Source organism: Lichenostomus cassidix, chromosome 2, assembly GCF_008360975.1.
Source record: "Lichenostomus cassidix isolate B80296 chromosome 2, HeHo_3.0, whole genome shotgun sequence".
Taxonomy (NCBI): Eukaryota; Metazoa; Chordata; class Aves; order Passeriformes; family Meliphagidae; genus Lichenostomus; species Lichenostomus cassidix.
Window position 1 is genome coordinate 51386083 of NC_139482.1, and position 15577 is coordinate 51401659.

General features: G+C 41.5%; 1 long non-coding RNA gene across 1 annotated transcript; it reads right to left on the bottom strand.

Moving 5' to 3' along the window:
- Nucleotides 1-11816: 11816 nt before the first annotated feature.
- On the bottom strand, nucleotides 11817-15170 carry LOC146441355 (uncharacterized). Its single transcript, XR_014850434.1, has 3 exons — nucleotides 15012-15170; nucleotides 14698-14745; nucleotides 11817-12321 (listed from the first exon to the last, which is right to left on the bottom strand). It is a non-coding gene; the product is annotated as an uncharacterized LOC146441355 (long non-coding RNA).
- Nucleotides 15171-15577: the final 407 nt, after the last annotated feature.

Here is a 15577-nt window from a genome sequence, read left to right on the forward strand (position 1 = left end):
TATTAATTTAAATCTAACAGGATGATTAAAATAAAAAAAAAAACCAAAAACCTTAAGGATGCATCTCTTTGGTGAATACATTTCTCCAGGATATAGCTTAAATCTGTTGTTCTGTCTACTTTTTTATTCCCATTGCTGATCCCAGGCAAACTCACAGTATTAAATTAGTGTATTTTTTAAGTTCTGTTCAAAATAATGAGGACTGTAAAAAGGACACATTTTTTGGGGCTTATACCAGCATAAAACATTATGACATCATGCTGATTTCAGGAGTATTGTTGTATTAAATCATGAGCATCACATCCTCACAGCCAGCAAAATATCCCAAAATATCTGAGAACTTGTTCTGGAGAGAATTCTCCAGAACTTGATGACTTGTACAGCTATTCAAAATCTTTCATCACTATTTTTCCTCCTCTCTTTCAAAAGCATTCACAGTTCTCTGGAAGAAATATGTAGCAGGATGGGGAAAAAAACAGTGAATTCTTTCCATGATGGGCTCGAGCCCTGTCTTCAGCTCAGGGAATTTTAATCCTGCTTGTTATATTATCTACAACTAGATCAACATCTACAAGTGCCAAAATGGTTTTGGAGAAGTAGATTTACCTGAGAAGTCAGGTGAGACTTCAAACACTGTTGTGCACATTGCATAGGCATGGAATAACCCTGCCTGTGCAGAAGTTCTTCCTTGATTTCTGCACAGCTAACAGTACTTGTTAAGAGGGCTCCAGAGCCTAGAGATCCCCACGTGCCTCCTCTAGTATTCACAGCAGCATGATCTCCTGTTAAACTGCTATGCCATCTGGAGAACTTGTGGTATGTACATGACATCCCTTCCCTGAGAGTTAGCTTGCTTTGCTCTCAGGACTCAGGAGGATTTCATAGTAATCTGTTAGCTTTATATTTGATATTAAACATGGATGGTATCTTTTGCCTTATTTAAATCTTTTATTTATCACTTTGCAGGACATGCAAATTGTGTTTTCTCTTGACTCCTGCTTTCTGGGGCAATAGAGAATGTTTTAACAAAAGCTATGCAGCCCTGAGCCACCTGCCAGATTCCCATGCATTATAATATTTTCAGCCAGCTGCTGTGGTAGCTGTTCATGCCAAGGGCAGAATTCCCCTGCTCTGGTTTTAGCTTTCATGCAGTCCAGAGTCTGCTTTCACCCAGTGCCGAATTGCGCGTGCAGTCTGTGTCAGTGAGAGCCAAAATAAAAGGTCAAGCTTCACAGGGCCCGTAACCAGTTGGTGGAGCCCAGGTATTGTGTCCTGGTCCCAGTGTCAAAGCAATGCATCCCCTTCCTCCCCTCTCTAGTGCACTATCCCAGTCCTTTCCGGGGGGGAATTCTAGGCAGAATAGCATATGTATAGGCATAGTGATCCCAGAGGACATATTTGGCAGCAAATACTGAAGTGGCTGATTGCTGGGAGCTGGCGTTGTACCTCTGACTGGGCCACTCTTAACCCCAGTTCTGCCAGGGACATGCTGCTGAACAATGTGAATCAGAATTTTTAAATATTTTAAGAGCTAATTATGGCCTTGCGAAGTTGTTTTGGTTTTGTGGGGTTTTTTTGTTTGTTTGGGTGTTTTAATTTTTTAATTATTATTTTTTTCATTTACAATTAAATGCCAAATTGGCTTTTCTTAATGTTCCCTTCTGGTGCTTGACATTTCTGAATAGTTTACAGTTTTTTGGTGGATACCTTACTTCCTTGTCAGAGCATTCAGAGTTATTTGGGAGTGTTCAGAAAATAGGAGCCTCCTTCCAAGTGACCATTTGTTTTGAGTGCCCACTTCAAAACATATGCTGGGTATGGGGTTTTGAGTCTTCTGAAATTCCTGACATTCTCCTCTGGAAGTCAGATGTCTCAGACGGGACATCCAAGATCATTGGCTGCTTTTCTGGAAAAAGAGGCAGGTGACAGTGGTCCAGGAATATATTTAATCATACTCTTGGCCTCCACACAGGCAAAATACCATCACTGCCTAAGGAGCTTGTTTCTGCAGACTGCTGATGCTAAGGACAATCACAGACTGTGACTCTGTAGGCACTGTCAGAAAGCGTTGTAAATATGCACACAGAGAAGTTTGTATCTGAGCAAAGTCATCTTTTGTGCTGAGCCAACATAGCTCAGTGATTATCTCCATTTGGGTTCTGATCTCAGGAAAGGTACAACAATCCAGAAAAACAGAAATCCAAGTGGAAGAGGCGGATGAATTATTATGGCAGGAAAAACACTCTGATGAAAATTTGCTGGGAAGAAACTTTCTGAAATTCTGAAATGATCAGAAGGTGAAAAACCTTGTGTCTTACTGAATGAGAGCTGGGAAAAAAGGGTATGCTCAGCCATGAAGATGGAAGTGGAGAAGACACAAGTGGAGAAGATGCAAGTGGAGAAGACAACTTCTGGGAATAAATTACATACTGCTGCTTGTAGCTGGTACTTGGAGGGGCTCTGGTGTTGTAGAGCTGGACTCCCACCAACAAAGCTGGGAGCTGTGAAGAAAAAATGCTGGAATGGTAATGGATTCTGGGAGAATCCATAATCAAGAGCTCAGAATCCAGAATCAATAGTTTTACATACTATTTCTTTAGTATCTCTGAATTTTGCTGAGTGTGGAAGATCTTAATGTGTAGGATACCTACATGAAGTTGTGAAGAAAAAATAGCACACCTCATACTTACTGAAAATAAATATTTCTGGCTGCAAAATTAGAAGATTCATAGTAATAATGCTTCAGACTTTGATACCATATGTTGAGATATTCATGGATGGCCCCTGAAGAATTATAGATTTGATAATGAATTACAATCACATTCCCTCAGACAGCCTTAACTTTTGAGCAGAGTCCCTTGCTGTTCTTCAATGGAAGAGAGTAGGTAGAGAAATATCACCTACAACTTCACTTGCTTCCTAGGACCTATAGGACATTTTTGATTAATGTTCAGTAGCACCCAGACAATCTTATCTACCCCAGAGAGATGAGAGGAGTCATGGAATAGAGTTGATCCAAGGGCATGTCCAGCTGTTCATTTATCTGTTGATTTTTTCAAAGCCTGAGTGGCTAAGTGCTGCACAACTGCAGCCTGTTGAGGGCCTTCTCAGGTGGCATAGATTGGGTTTTAGGCACGACAGGCAAATTTTAAATTTGTTTTGACTGTGGTGAGCAACAGATTTGATGTATGTGTGTAGTCACAGCAAAACTACACGAAAGGGAGAGATGCCTCTGAAGGGTTAAAAGCCCATCCCTTTTTAAAGTGGTTGCTGAAATGGGCAACTTCCCACTTGCTCTTTCACATTGTTTTGGTGCTGATTGACTCAGAAGTTGGCCTGGATGCTCTGCTGCTGGGCAGAGGAAATTTGGAGGAAGTGGCTGTAATAGCTGGATGGGTAATTCCTCTCATTCCTGTTTTTTCAGCCTTTTCATCTCAGTAGATCTCCCTCAATATTCTCTGGACTGAGCTCTTTGCCACTTCTGCAGCAGCTTTGGAGACATCCTTTCTGTTAAAGCAGCGCAGAGCTAAAGAAGGCTGAGTACTTGGACAGTAAACACAAATGGTGTATTTTTCTTTCCTGCAGGTAGGTTAATCCAAACAACCCATTAAAGAGCTGAGCCAGTTCTCACAAATTTAATTGTGTGTCAGATTTGGGGTTTGTTTGGGGCTTTTTCTGCTCTGCAAGTCTGAACAACTGGTCCTGCTCACTGTCACTTAATTTCCTGTTCATGCTGGCCTTGACTTTTTCCTAAGAAGCATGTCTCCTTTGTGAAGTAAATGGTGTTTTGAAGGGAATTCTTCTTCAGAAGCACAAGGGCGAAAACAGTATGATCATTTGTCTTGATATGCAAAAAAAAGCTCCAATGGCACCTCTGGAGAAATTCTGCATATTTGACTACTTCTTCCATCTGGTATTTCTTTGTGTCCTTCCCTTCATATCTCCCCGAACCCAGCTATGATTTATTAAATGAATGCCCAAGTATTTTGTTCTTCTTGTACAGCCAAAAAAGCAGTGCATGTCCTAATGACTGTATGCCGCAAGTGTGATACTTGAATAGAACAGAACAGAATATTATTTGATTACATAGGAACAAAAACCACAATACCTTTGAAAGTGAGTACATTTTTCTGTCAATTTCCACATGTTTTGGATCAAACCTAAAAGATATCTATCTGCTGATGTCATGGCTCATAGTTATAACAAACTCATGGCAAACTGGATGGGATTCTTTAGGGAAAAAATGTGTTTAGTCACAGAGTAATTGAAAAGTGAGACACCTGCTTTCATCTTGCCAACCTCCTAACACAAAATGTTTGTGTATAGCGATACACAAATATGCATGATTGCATTTTAACAGCAGATCTTGGATCCTGTGGCACTCTTCCTCACCTCGATTGGGATTTCACTCCATCAAGAGCCTTGCCAGTTTTGACAGAGCTTTTGAGGTGAGGAACTACAAGACGTGAGTAAACCTAAAACACAGATTATTCATCTGTGTTTTGAATGTGCATGGCAGAACTCTGCCCTCATGGAAGAAATCATTAGCACAGGATGATTTAAATTGGAACGGACCTCTGGAGGTTATCTAGTAAAAAAAAAAAATTAAGGTAGCATTTTGTTGTATAGTTTTAACTCTGACTTCATTCTAATTTCCCAGTTCCTGGACAAACTCAGGTACCCTGTGATTGGGCTATACCATGCAAACTATTAAATGAAGGCATCTGCAAACCAATTAATTGGAACTTATTCCCACCTGTGTTTGATTATAATCTTAGGTTGGGAGCACAACAAAAGAAGTTTCTATCTTGATGAACTGCATCAAAATATGTGGACTAACTGTAACACTTCTACACCAGAAAGTAAATTGAGAGCTTGAGGCCTCTAAGAAATTCCATGTAAAATGATAATATCATAATTGCAAAAATTAATAGTAATTCTGTTATTTAGTCACATGTGTGATGAGAAGTAACACCGAAAGCCCATCTCATTTACCAACAGACAGATCTTTCAGCTGGTCTTCCCTAGGTTTCAGTGAGGATGAGAGAAGCCTTCTGTTGCACTCCTTAACATGTAAAATTAGAAGGCTGTTCTTGGTTACAGTGGTGCAAACCAGGGCTGTCAGTAGAGTTGTACACCTAAAAGGTGTTTGACCACTGTTTCTTCTCAGACTTTTTTGAAAACACCAAACTCTTGAAATGACAAGTGCAGCCCCACATCTCCAACTTCTGTTTGAGTACTAACTTTTCTTGCCAACTGCCAAGATTTACTCCTCTGCAGCACAAACATTCCTGGGCAGGAAGGCTCATGTCTGCCCAGCCTGTGGTTATTCTGGTTTGTATATGAAGTACTAGTGGGACTAACTGGTTTGATGGATGAGAAGTGTCAAAATTAGACCATATGGCCTGATTGGTCTCTCCCTGTGTCTGTGAATACAAGGGAAAATATGCGGGAATTTTTCTCCCTTTGGAGTTTCTTTCAGGGATTCCATTACAGACTGTTACTTTGCAGATCCTATAGTACAGGGGAGGCAGTTAAATAAATCCTTGGGATTTAAAGCTGGCAGCTATAGTTTGCCTGTACAGAGGGCTGTATGAGAACTAGACCTTCTCCTCAGGCTCAACGACATGACATCAGCTGAGGACACAGCTCTTGCAGCCTTCCTCCCACCCCAGACTCGTTCTGACACACCAGCTTTAGTTCACTCAGCAGTCATATCTTTGATCAGGTCGTATTTTTTTATCATAAATCTGCCTCATATGGACAGTGCAAGACAGTCAAAGACTATGTAAAGAAGTTCATAACTAGGTGTCCAACTTACAGTTCTGGTTAACTAATTAGCATCTTTCTGAGGCAGAATGAGCCTTCGTGAAATACAGCATTGATCAGTCCTGCCTCAAGAGCTTAGCAGAGCTGGAATGGTTGCAAGCATGGAGCCACCACCTCAAAGAGGAGAGGACAGGTTCTCTGGGTAGCATGCATCTTCTGCAAGAGTTTAACTACAATTTCATGCAAAATAATCCATATTTCATGGACTTTCCTGCACATCCTGAGCAGTGGCTGTGAACTGGCCATTAAAAAGACACCACCTTAGTGCAACACCAGTCCACCAGATTCTGTTTATGTGAGAGCAGGCATCATGCTGGGACAGAAGGATTAATTGAGCTCTTTACAATTCCCTTTGATCTGCACCAGAAATACCCAATGCAATATCTCTGACCTGATTATATTTTAAAGCTTAGCTCCTCAAGCATTTGGACTCTCCACTACCCTCCCAAAAGGCAAATGAAAGCTCAGTACTTTTTGGGGCTTTGCTTGTATCAGCTTCTTTATTGTAAAATCACTTAACTATTACTTGGCCAAATTGGTGCTGCTTACTGTAGCAAAAAGATGGTATTTTCACTTGAAGAGAATGTAATTTGTGATAACACCATCCATCATTTTGTCACTTACCCAAAAGATACAATTAAATATCTATTAAAGCTTTGGGTCTCTGGAACACTGATCTTTCACAGATCATTTCATCAAAAGGCTTAAATAACTAATTTCTTGTAAGGAGGATGAGACAAAGCTTCTGGTGGGTATATATGTATGTATATAAAAATGAACTGTATGGGATTCTCATGCTTTTGCAGGCAGAATTTTAAGGGTTTTCTTTTGAAAAGGGTTAAACATATACTTAAGTTCATCTGTGTTTGCATGGTCTTAGGTTCCATTAAATAAAAAAAGAAAGTCTCAATGGAATATTTTTCAGTCAGGTGTAATAATTTTTTAAAATTACAGACTTTCATCTTAAAGGTTTGCAAGCAGTTGTATTTAAAGGAGTCAGTTTCTGCTTCAAGAAACTATTAAGAGATTCCAGTAAAACATGTCAAAAACATGTATGAGGAGAAAAAAACCTCAACAAGTAAAAAAAGCTATGTTCATTTAAACTTTACAGAAATTAAAGAATGGTCCATAAACCAGTCTTTACCTTTGTTCAAATTCATATATTTAGGAGCACATCATCACTGTTTCTTGTATAAGCAATAGAAATATCTAAAATGTGTTATTATCCATGCCACCAAAATAGAAATTCCTTCAGTAGTTTTTTTACTTTTTAAATGTACTTTACTGGTTAGAGTCCAAAGGAAACAAGTGGCCCTAACTTGCTTTTCTAAAAAAAAAAAGAGAAGATTCCCTCTGTACTCACATGTCATTGATATGTTCCTTTAACCAGTGTTTGCTTAGAAAGGACATGCCTTGTGCATGTAAACACACATACAGGCAGCAGTGCACAAATGGGGGAAGGAAACACATGAAAAGGATGTTTCTGAGGTGCCAGCTGTTTGAGCTACACCTGGCAACCCTAAGTAACACCTGACTGATCTGTTTTTGCAATGGAAATTCTGCGTCAGAGCCTGAATGTGAGATTAATGTCTGCTTTGCATAGACAGCTTGATTATGATCACAAAAACAATGCAATGTATTTACATGCATGAGTATGTGCATAATAATGCAATTCAGAACACATACACTGCAATCTTTCAGTGCAGCTATTGCCACGTGACTGGGAATTGATATACCTCTCTCAGGAATGAACCAGGCATCAACACATACATTTTCCAAGTGTTGCATTCGGTGACAAATAAATTAGGGAAGAACTGGTCTTGGTCCCACTGTGGTCATCATTAAAGAAATGGTTCTCATCACTCAGAGGAGAGGGAAGATTGTCAATATCTCCTATGACTTGTTGCCATTTGAAGGTGTTGCACTCAGTGTAGGGCGTGAGAAAAGTAGAAAAGAAGGGAAAGTTGGGAAATAATTCCTTTAATTTTTTTTTGTCAAACATGGGGCTGAATTACCACCTTTGATGTCTTTTCATAGGAGAGGAATCTCTGAAGTTGCTGGAAGTGCATCTGCCCGCTGACAGGAGAGAGAGTCAGAGCTGGTGGGGGGCTGTACTGCCTCCCTGCAACTTTATGTGTCATCTCTCCAAAGGGAAACTCTTGTACCTCTGCCTGTTTAAGGGAAAGCCTGCAGGGTGCAGATGTAGAGAGATATCCATGCTCCCAGTCAACAGAGCATTCCATGCCCTCCTGACTGCAAGCTGTCATTTTTTGTGTTCAGACTGAATGAACTAATGTGAGGACTGCAGTGTGTCCCAGAGCATGTAGTCCATCTGAGGGCATTTATTTCATGCCCTGGTAAATGGCATGGGGACATGTTAAAATAGTTAAGAGTACAAGACCAGATGGGATAGTTTGGGAGCACAGTGCAGAGTGAAAGGAACCAAAATTAGTGCAGCCTAATACAGACCAGCTTGTGGGGGATACCCCTACCCCAAACCCTGGGGACAGCTGATTGCAGTAGAACAAAACAGAGCCATAATGAGGTTCTACTGATCAGGTTTGCTCCTGGGACTTCTTATACTTGTTTCTTAGGAAACATATCTATAGCATTCAGATCAGACCTTGTCTAAGCCTCTCTCTCTTAGACATTTCACAAGCCAGAGTAATATATCACTGTCTGCACCTCAGACTGGGGATAACTTCTGCCAGCCAGATGTAAAAGAGTTTCAGACACAGCATTGTCTATTCTTTTTCTGACCGTCTATGACAATGTGCTATTCTTGTGTATTGTGATTCCTTGTTCAGGCTACTCTTGGGGCTGGTGTTCTCAGTTCTTTCAGAACACCTTTGAGACTGGTTTAAGACTTAATTTGAGAGCTTTCTCTTTACACATGGAAGAGTAACCCCCTTTAAAGCATCTCATGGTGGGCCAAAGCAGGGCCATCTTCTCTCTTACAATCTTGTCAGCTCTTAACATAAATCAGGCAAATTTTAAAATTACTTCAAGACAGCTTAAGCACATATTTTATGAGAGTCTTGAGTTATTCAGCTTTGTATATTCATTAAGAGATGTCAAATCCAAACTCTTACCCTGCAAGGCATTCAGAGCCCAGTCCAACTTGGTCTTGAATGTTTTCAGGGATGGGACATCTACAAGCTCTCTGGTCAATCTGTACAAGTATTTCACCAACCTCATAATAAATTTGTTTTTCCTTATATGTAGTCTAAATCTATATGGTCTTTCAGTTTACAGCCATTACATCTTGTCTTATCACAATAGGCCCTATTACTAAAAATCTGTCCCCATCTTTCTTCTAAGCCTCCTTTTAAATATTAAAAGGCCACAATAAGGACTTCAGGGAGCTATTGCTTCTCCAGGCTAAACAGTCCCAACTCTCACAGCCTGTTTCTGTAGGAGTGGTGTTCCAGCCTTTTGATCATTTTTGTGGCCTACTCTGGACTCATTCCAAAAGGTCCATGTCTTTCCTGTGCTGATAACCCAGGATGCAGCACTCCAGGTGGGGCCTCGAGGGACCAGAGCAGAAGGGAAGAATCACCTCCCTTGATCTGTTGGCCACAATTCTGTTGTTGCAACCCAGGATAAAGTTGGTTTTCTGGGCTGCAAATACACATTATCAGTTGTTTACTTCCAAACTGGAGAACTGTCAGTCTCACTGCTGATCCTGGCAACTGAGGTGGTTTTTCATTTGTCTTCCCTTGCTCTTTTCCCTAGAGTCACAAATCCTCTGTTTTCCCTAAAAACTCCATATACCTTCCCTTCCCAATGTTCAGGCAGCCACTAGCAGCCAGCCTTCAGTCCTGCTCTCCAGAGCTTTCCTTGTAGTCTCTTTGACTCAGGTGTGGTGCAGTGGTCCCCTGGCACAGTTGTCCCACTACAGACATCTCCAGTCTGCCTACCCATCTGCTCCCATTAAGGCCAGCCAGTTTCCCTGCTGCAATATGGTTTAGCTGCAGGATGCTCTGACTCCCTCCCTAATGGTGTCTGATAACTGGCACAAGCCATCTGACACCCCAAACTACCAGGATCACGTGCTGCTAATCTGTCTCAGAAAAGCCTGAATTTGACTCCCCTTACCCTAACCCTACAGTATATTCTAGTCAGCCTGTTCTGGGGGATTTTCTATTTTTTCTGTATTCAAGTTCAAGGAAAGGAAAGAGGCAAAGTTGTTCTCTGAAAAGGCTGACAGCCAGTCTCATGGGCATAGTCCAAGAGTACTTTGTAGACCGGCAGTTCTATTACTTACGCATTTAATGAATGCACAAAGGTTACATGGTTTCAGATTTCCTAACCATAACCCTTTCTGGGAATGTGAAGTCAAATTTTAGTCTTTGGCAGATCACTAAACCCCCACAGAAGTCGATGAATTTGGAAATGGGACCCGTGTTGGACCTACTTAAGATGATTTTTTTTTTAATTAAGAAAGTAACTTCTCAGGTATTATGTTCATGTGAATTTCTGTATTTAAACACGCATCTAAAAAGCAGAATTCAAAAGTAACTTCAGGGAAAAAAATACTCTTTCTATGCTCCTGCAAATCTGAAGAAACACTGGACATTTGCCCAGCAATAACTTCAGACTCTTTAAGCAAATTGGGTCCTTACAGTGTTACTCAAGCTTCCCTAATGAATGACGATTTGCTTACGTATTACTTGGCAATGAGCTAACAAGGCCCCATTAAACAAAATGCATATTAATATTGTCCTGTCTAAGTAATGGTTTTTACAGTCCTCTGTCATTACGCTGAATTAACTCTGTGGAGAAAATTTGAGGACATACATGTTTCACAAAGTGGAGTATAATGTGTGCATCTTTGAGGAACATATGTATGGTAGATACCTGAAGGGAGAGTCTGTCAGTTCAGTAACATGCCCTCACATAAGAATAGGAAATTTCTTGAATCTCTAGGGCTCCTATACTGTCGTTTGCTTTCCATCAGCAGTACATATCTGTATAGATCCTGGCACTATGTGTTTGTAAATGTGTGTGTGTGTGTGTGTGCGTGCGCATAAAGGAAAAAGAAGTGTGAATCTCCAAGGACCCCCAGCTTTAGAAGAGGCAAATAACTGGTAGGGAGGTTTTGAGTTACTCTTGGGATCTATCATGTACCACCCTTCGGGACACGTATTTCCAGTTATTTCTGATCACCCTGTTTGGTAGCTTCCATATTTTTTCATGCTTTGCCTGAAGGGAAAAGATTATTCGACTATTAGGTCATCTTGTACAACTGCTTTTCTTTCTCAAGAGCCCTCTTTTTCCAGAAAGGTACTCCAGCTGAAATTGTAGCAGAGATTCCTAAAGGATGAGATACTGTTGATAAGATTACAGCCAAAGCCAGTATGACCTGACACTGTGCCACACCATAAAAAGAAAATAGGGTAAATTTTGTATGCATTTTTTCTATGTGGTGTATTTTTAGAAATTTTCTAACAGATAAAATGGGAAAGGGTTTTTTTCTGCCTTTCCAGTGTTTGCATTTACACAAATGTTTTGCACCATTAGCTATAGTGGCAACAAAGCTCCAACACAGAGGCTAATTTGCAGGGGGCGGGGGGGGAATAAAGTCCATTTAAATGTACAGTTTTGTCATTCAAAGTTCTGAGATAGCAAAACCCTTTATCATCAAGTGAACATGACATTGCCAAAAGGTTAATTCCTGTTCTGGCTTTTAACCTCATAGCAATACCACTTTACCCTATGATAGCTTTCATGTTGAAACACTAAGAATCTTGTGGTGGTGCTTCAGGGTGTGGGAGGTATTCAGTAGGTGCCATTCCTCACTCTGTTGATATGGTATCAAAGTACAACATGTAAACTCATTTTCATGAGCATCTTCTTGCCCTCCTATTGACTTTGGAGATTGGATAACCACAACAACTGGGTATGTTATGGTTGGGCATCCATGGTTTAGGATGCAATACTGCAATCAAATTTGGTTTATTTCTTTGCTGATTGCTCCACCCTGGTTTTGCTATCTGTCATGGAACAAGCTGGTTCTCTGTGTTTTGCAGTTCCTGGGACCATTATCTGTCTCCCTGGGGTGGGCATGAGCCCTGGACATATCCTGACACTGATATGTCCATGCATTCTTCTCCAAATGCTCCCATGCCTCACATCTGCACACTACTTTCCACTGCAAGAAAACCTGGGTGTGCAGGCTGGCTCATCTTCAAGCTGAAGAGCTGATCAATTAGCAGGTACTAGTTGCAATAAACCTGCTTTGTGACCTAGAAACCAAAATGCATTTCATTAATCAGTCACAGATTTGCCCTGGTCCTGCAAGTGGTTCCCAGTGCTGGGTGGTGATCCATCATCTGTGAATCATTCTTTCCCAGCTGGTGTCACTGTCTGTGGCTCCACCCGTTGTGCTGCTAGTGGCTTTTCCTGGGTGCAGGTGCACACTGTGCTTGCTCCATCACATACTGTAAGTCTTGGACCATAGAAGGTTTTGTGGAAACTTCTTCTGAGGGGCTGCATGGACAGACGGACACACATAGAGTAGAAACTGTGTGAACAGCAAAAGTGGTTCTTCTGATATCTGACTACAGGTAAAATTTCAAGTTCTTTTCAGTGCCTTTAGGGCACTGATAGACCTTAATAGCCCAGATTAGACTCACCTGGACCTCTCCCACACCCTCTGCCAGTGGACCCAGAAGTCCAATTTAGGCGCAGTTCTGAGCCTTTGGTTCTTGTCTGACCTATATTGTGGGCATGCTTGCATTCAGTGCTGTCTCTGACTGTTCACCTGGTTGGACCTCTAGCTCTGTCGCCTCTTGGTTTTGACTGGACTCTGAAATGTCCTCTGGACCTGATCCTTCAGCTTGCCCTGACTGTTACTGAACCATATTATTCTTGCCCTGTTGGATGGCACTCTATGTCGTGATAGCATTGCTTGTGCTGGGATCACCCTTTGCCTCTGGCTTATCCTCTGTCATGAAGCAACCTTTCTCTTGCTGTTCTCTGACATGGTCAGAGGTTTTGGCAGAAATACTCATTTAAAATTCTGGTAAGGGATTATTTTGTGTGCTGTTTGGTTATCTAATTTTCAAGTGTCTTGCTCAGAAAATCCACAAGTTATGCTTATCATAAAGCAATATTTAGTCTCCACTCATCCCTTGTAAGATAGGTACGAGCCTCCAGAATCCAAAGCAAACACCGATGAAGGTGATGGCTCACCTAGGTTGGAGCTGTTGCCAAGGTTAAGTCAGCAGCTGTCACTGGGCTTGCTCAGCTTGGACCCTGTTGGACTCTATGACTTCCTCAAGGGGACAGCGGAGAGGGAGGTGCTGATCTTCTCCCTCTGCTGACCAGCGGTAGGCCATGACGAGACGGAAGGAAGCTGCATCAAGGAAAGTTCAGATTGAGCATTAGGAAAAGGTTCTTCACTGAGAAGGTGGTTGGGTTCTGGAGCAGACTCCCCAGGGATGTGGTTATGGCACCAAGCCTGCCAGACTTCAAATAGTGTCTGGATGATGCTGTCATATATTTTAGTGTTAGGTAGTCCTATGTGGAGCAGGGAATTGGGCTGAATGATCCTTATGGGTCCCATCCAATTTGAAATATCTTGTGATTTACAAAGGCCAGGATACTTCCTACTGTGAAGGCATTGCTATTATAGGAACAAGGCATTCCCATGAGGAAAATAAATGCTATGGAAGGCTACATTTGCTGATCTAACTCTAATGATCATTTTAGAAAGACAGAGCAATTTGCAGCCAGTTGGGTATGAGGAAGCAATGCTGCTTGATGAGTTGGCAGGGCTTGCATGCTCTTTTCCCAGCTTTGTCTGCCTGCTGATGGATCAGCTGTGCTGCTGAACAGCCAGCATGGCCTCTTACTGTGGGTGGAGCAGCCCAGCAGTACAAAAAGAAGGTGTGCTGTTGCAAGCTGATTAGAGAATTGGAAAAAAGATGTTTCGCTGGTTTAAGCCCAGGGCCTCTGTAGCCTTGATAATGCAGTCAATTCCCTGGACTGCAGAAAGAGCTGAGCACCCCAGGTGAGCTCTTTGTAGAGCTAAGCTATTAATGGCTATCATCAGCTAAGCCACACTGGGTCAAAGAGCTCTCCTCTCTCCTCCTCTACTACTGAATCCACAGCCATTGCTTGGAACCTGCTGTAATTGTCAGTCATTGTAGAGGTAGCAAATTACTGACCACCTTAAATGAAGAAGAAAGAAAAGGGCGTGTACCATCAGAGGTTAACTTGCAAAGCATGGTGGCCCTTGTGCCTACAGAAGGGCTCCACACCTTCAGGGACACAGGGAACTTTCCTTGACTGTTTAGTAGACTTCAGTAATATAAAAATTGAGCTGGGGTCCCCTGAATACGGAACGTGGCAGTGGCCATGTCTCAAGAAGCAACCTAAACCTTAACCCGTATCTAGCTGGTGCCCAACTCATCTGAGAGATGTGGAGGTGGCAGAGTGTGGTTTCCTATGGTTTCCTATGGTTTTGTCTTGCAGTGGTGTTATGTCCTATCTCATTAGATGCAAAATCCCATTGTTTCCCCAGGACTAGATTTTAAGACATTTCACTGTTGGCATTCATCCAGCACATTCATCCTGTAGCCGTCTCAGTGGGAGAGCTGATGAGGGCTTTCTCCTCACTATCTCATGGACTATTTTCCTTGCTGAAGGAACTAAAGATATCTGAAGCTGCCATGTGTTTGTTACACTGGACTGCCTGGCCAGCAGGATCGGAGGTTACTGGGAGGAGACTGAGTCAAGTTATGCATACACATAAACATCCACACACAGTGCACAATTACAGTAACCTCATTGCTTTAGGAAACTAAGCTACAAGTAACATGAGGTGTAGTAGGATTATATGAAAAATGGTATTTTGCTCACATAGCAAGGGGGTCCCTGAAGTTTGGACACCTGGTGGTTCAGTGACATCTGAACATGAGCATACAGAGAGAGAGAAAATGATAAGCAGAACAAAAGGAGACAAAAGAAAACCTCCTTGAAAATATACACAGGTCACTAAGATATTTTTGAAGTGTGAGTATGCTTGCAATACAGCATACACACACAGCTGTACTGAGCTGTGGGCATAATTTAAGGTATATTTCCCAAAGAAAGTAGAATTGTTTTTATTCCTCTTGTAGAAATACATCACAATATATTCAAGATTGGTGGTGGAATTCCATTTTTAAACCTACCTAGTGGAGTACTGTCCTGAATGTAGAGGACAACAAGTCCTTCTGCAGTGTTTTCTTTTGAAAGAAAAGAAATCCATTCAAAACACAACCATCAAGCTATGGTCAGATTTTTTGTTTGGTTTGTCCCAAACAGCGCTTTGCAGATGATTGTAAGTTACATTTGTCTCTGCTCCTTGTTTCGTGAGGAACAAGAGTCTGTGGCTGCTCCTCTAACCTCTATATGGTCATAATGGTCACAACATGGTTACAGAATTCACCACTGCTACAGAGATGTTGTGTGGATGGTAGATTAGGGCAAGATGCTGCTCCCAATGCTCAAGTTTTGCTTCATGGTGAGGTTATTTTTGGATGAGTTGCTTGTCCATAGAGAAATCCTCCTCAGTTTTTAATATGCTCATGATGTAGGAATTAGGATAGGTGTCATGTGAAATCTGCAATCCTGTCTCATGTAACTGCAAATTACTGAGGTTAGGTTGTAGTCAGCAAGAATCAGCTTCTTAAATTCATCATGACATGTACAATACTTGATAGGGAGTAAAATAATTATTCATTACAGCAAAGATGAC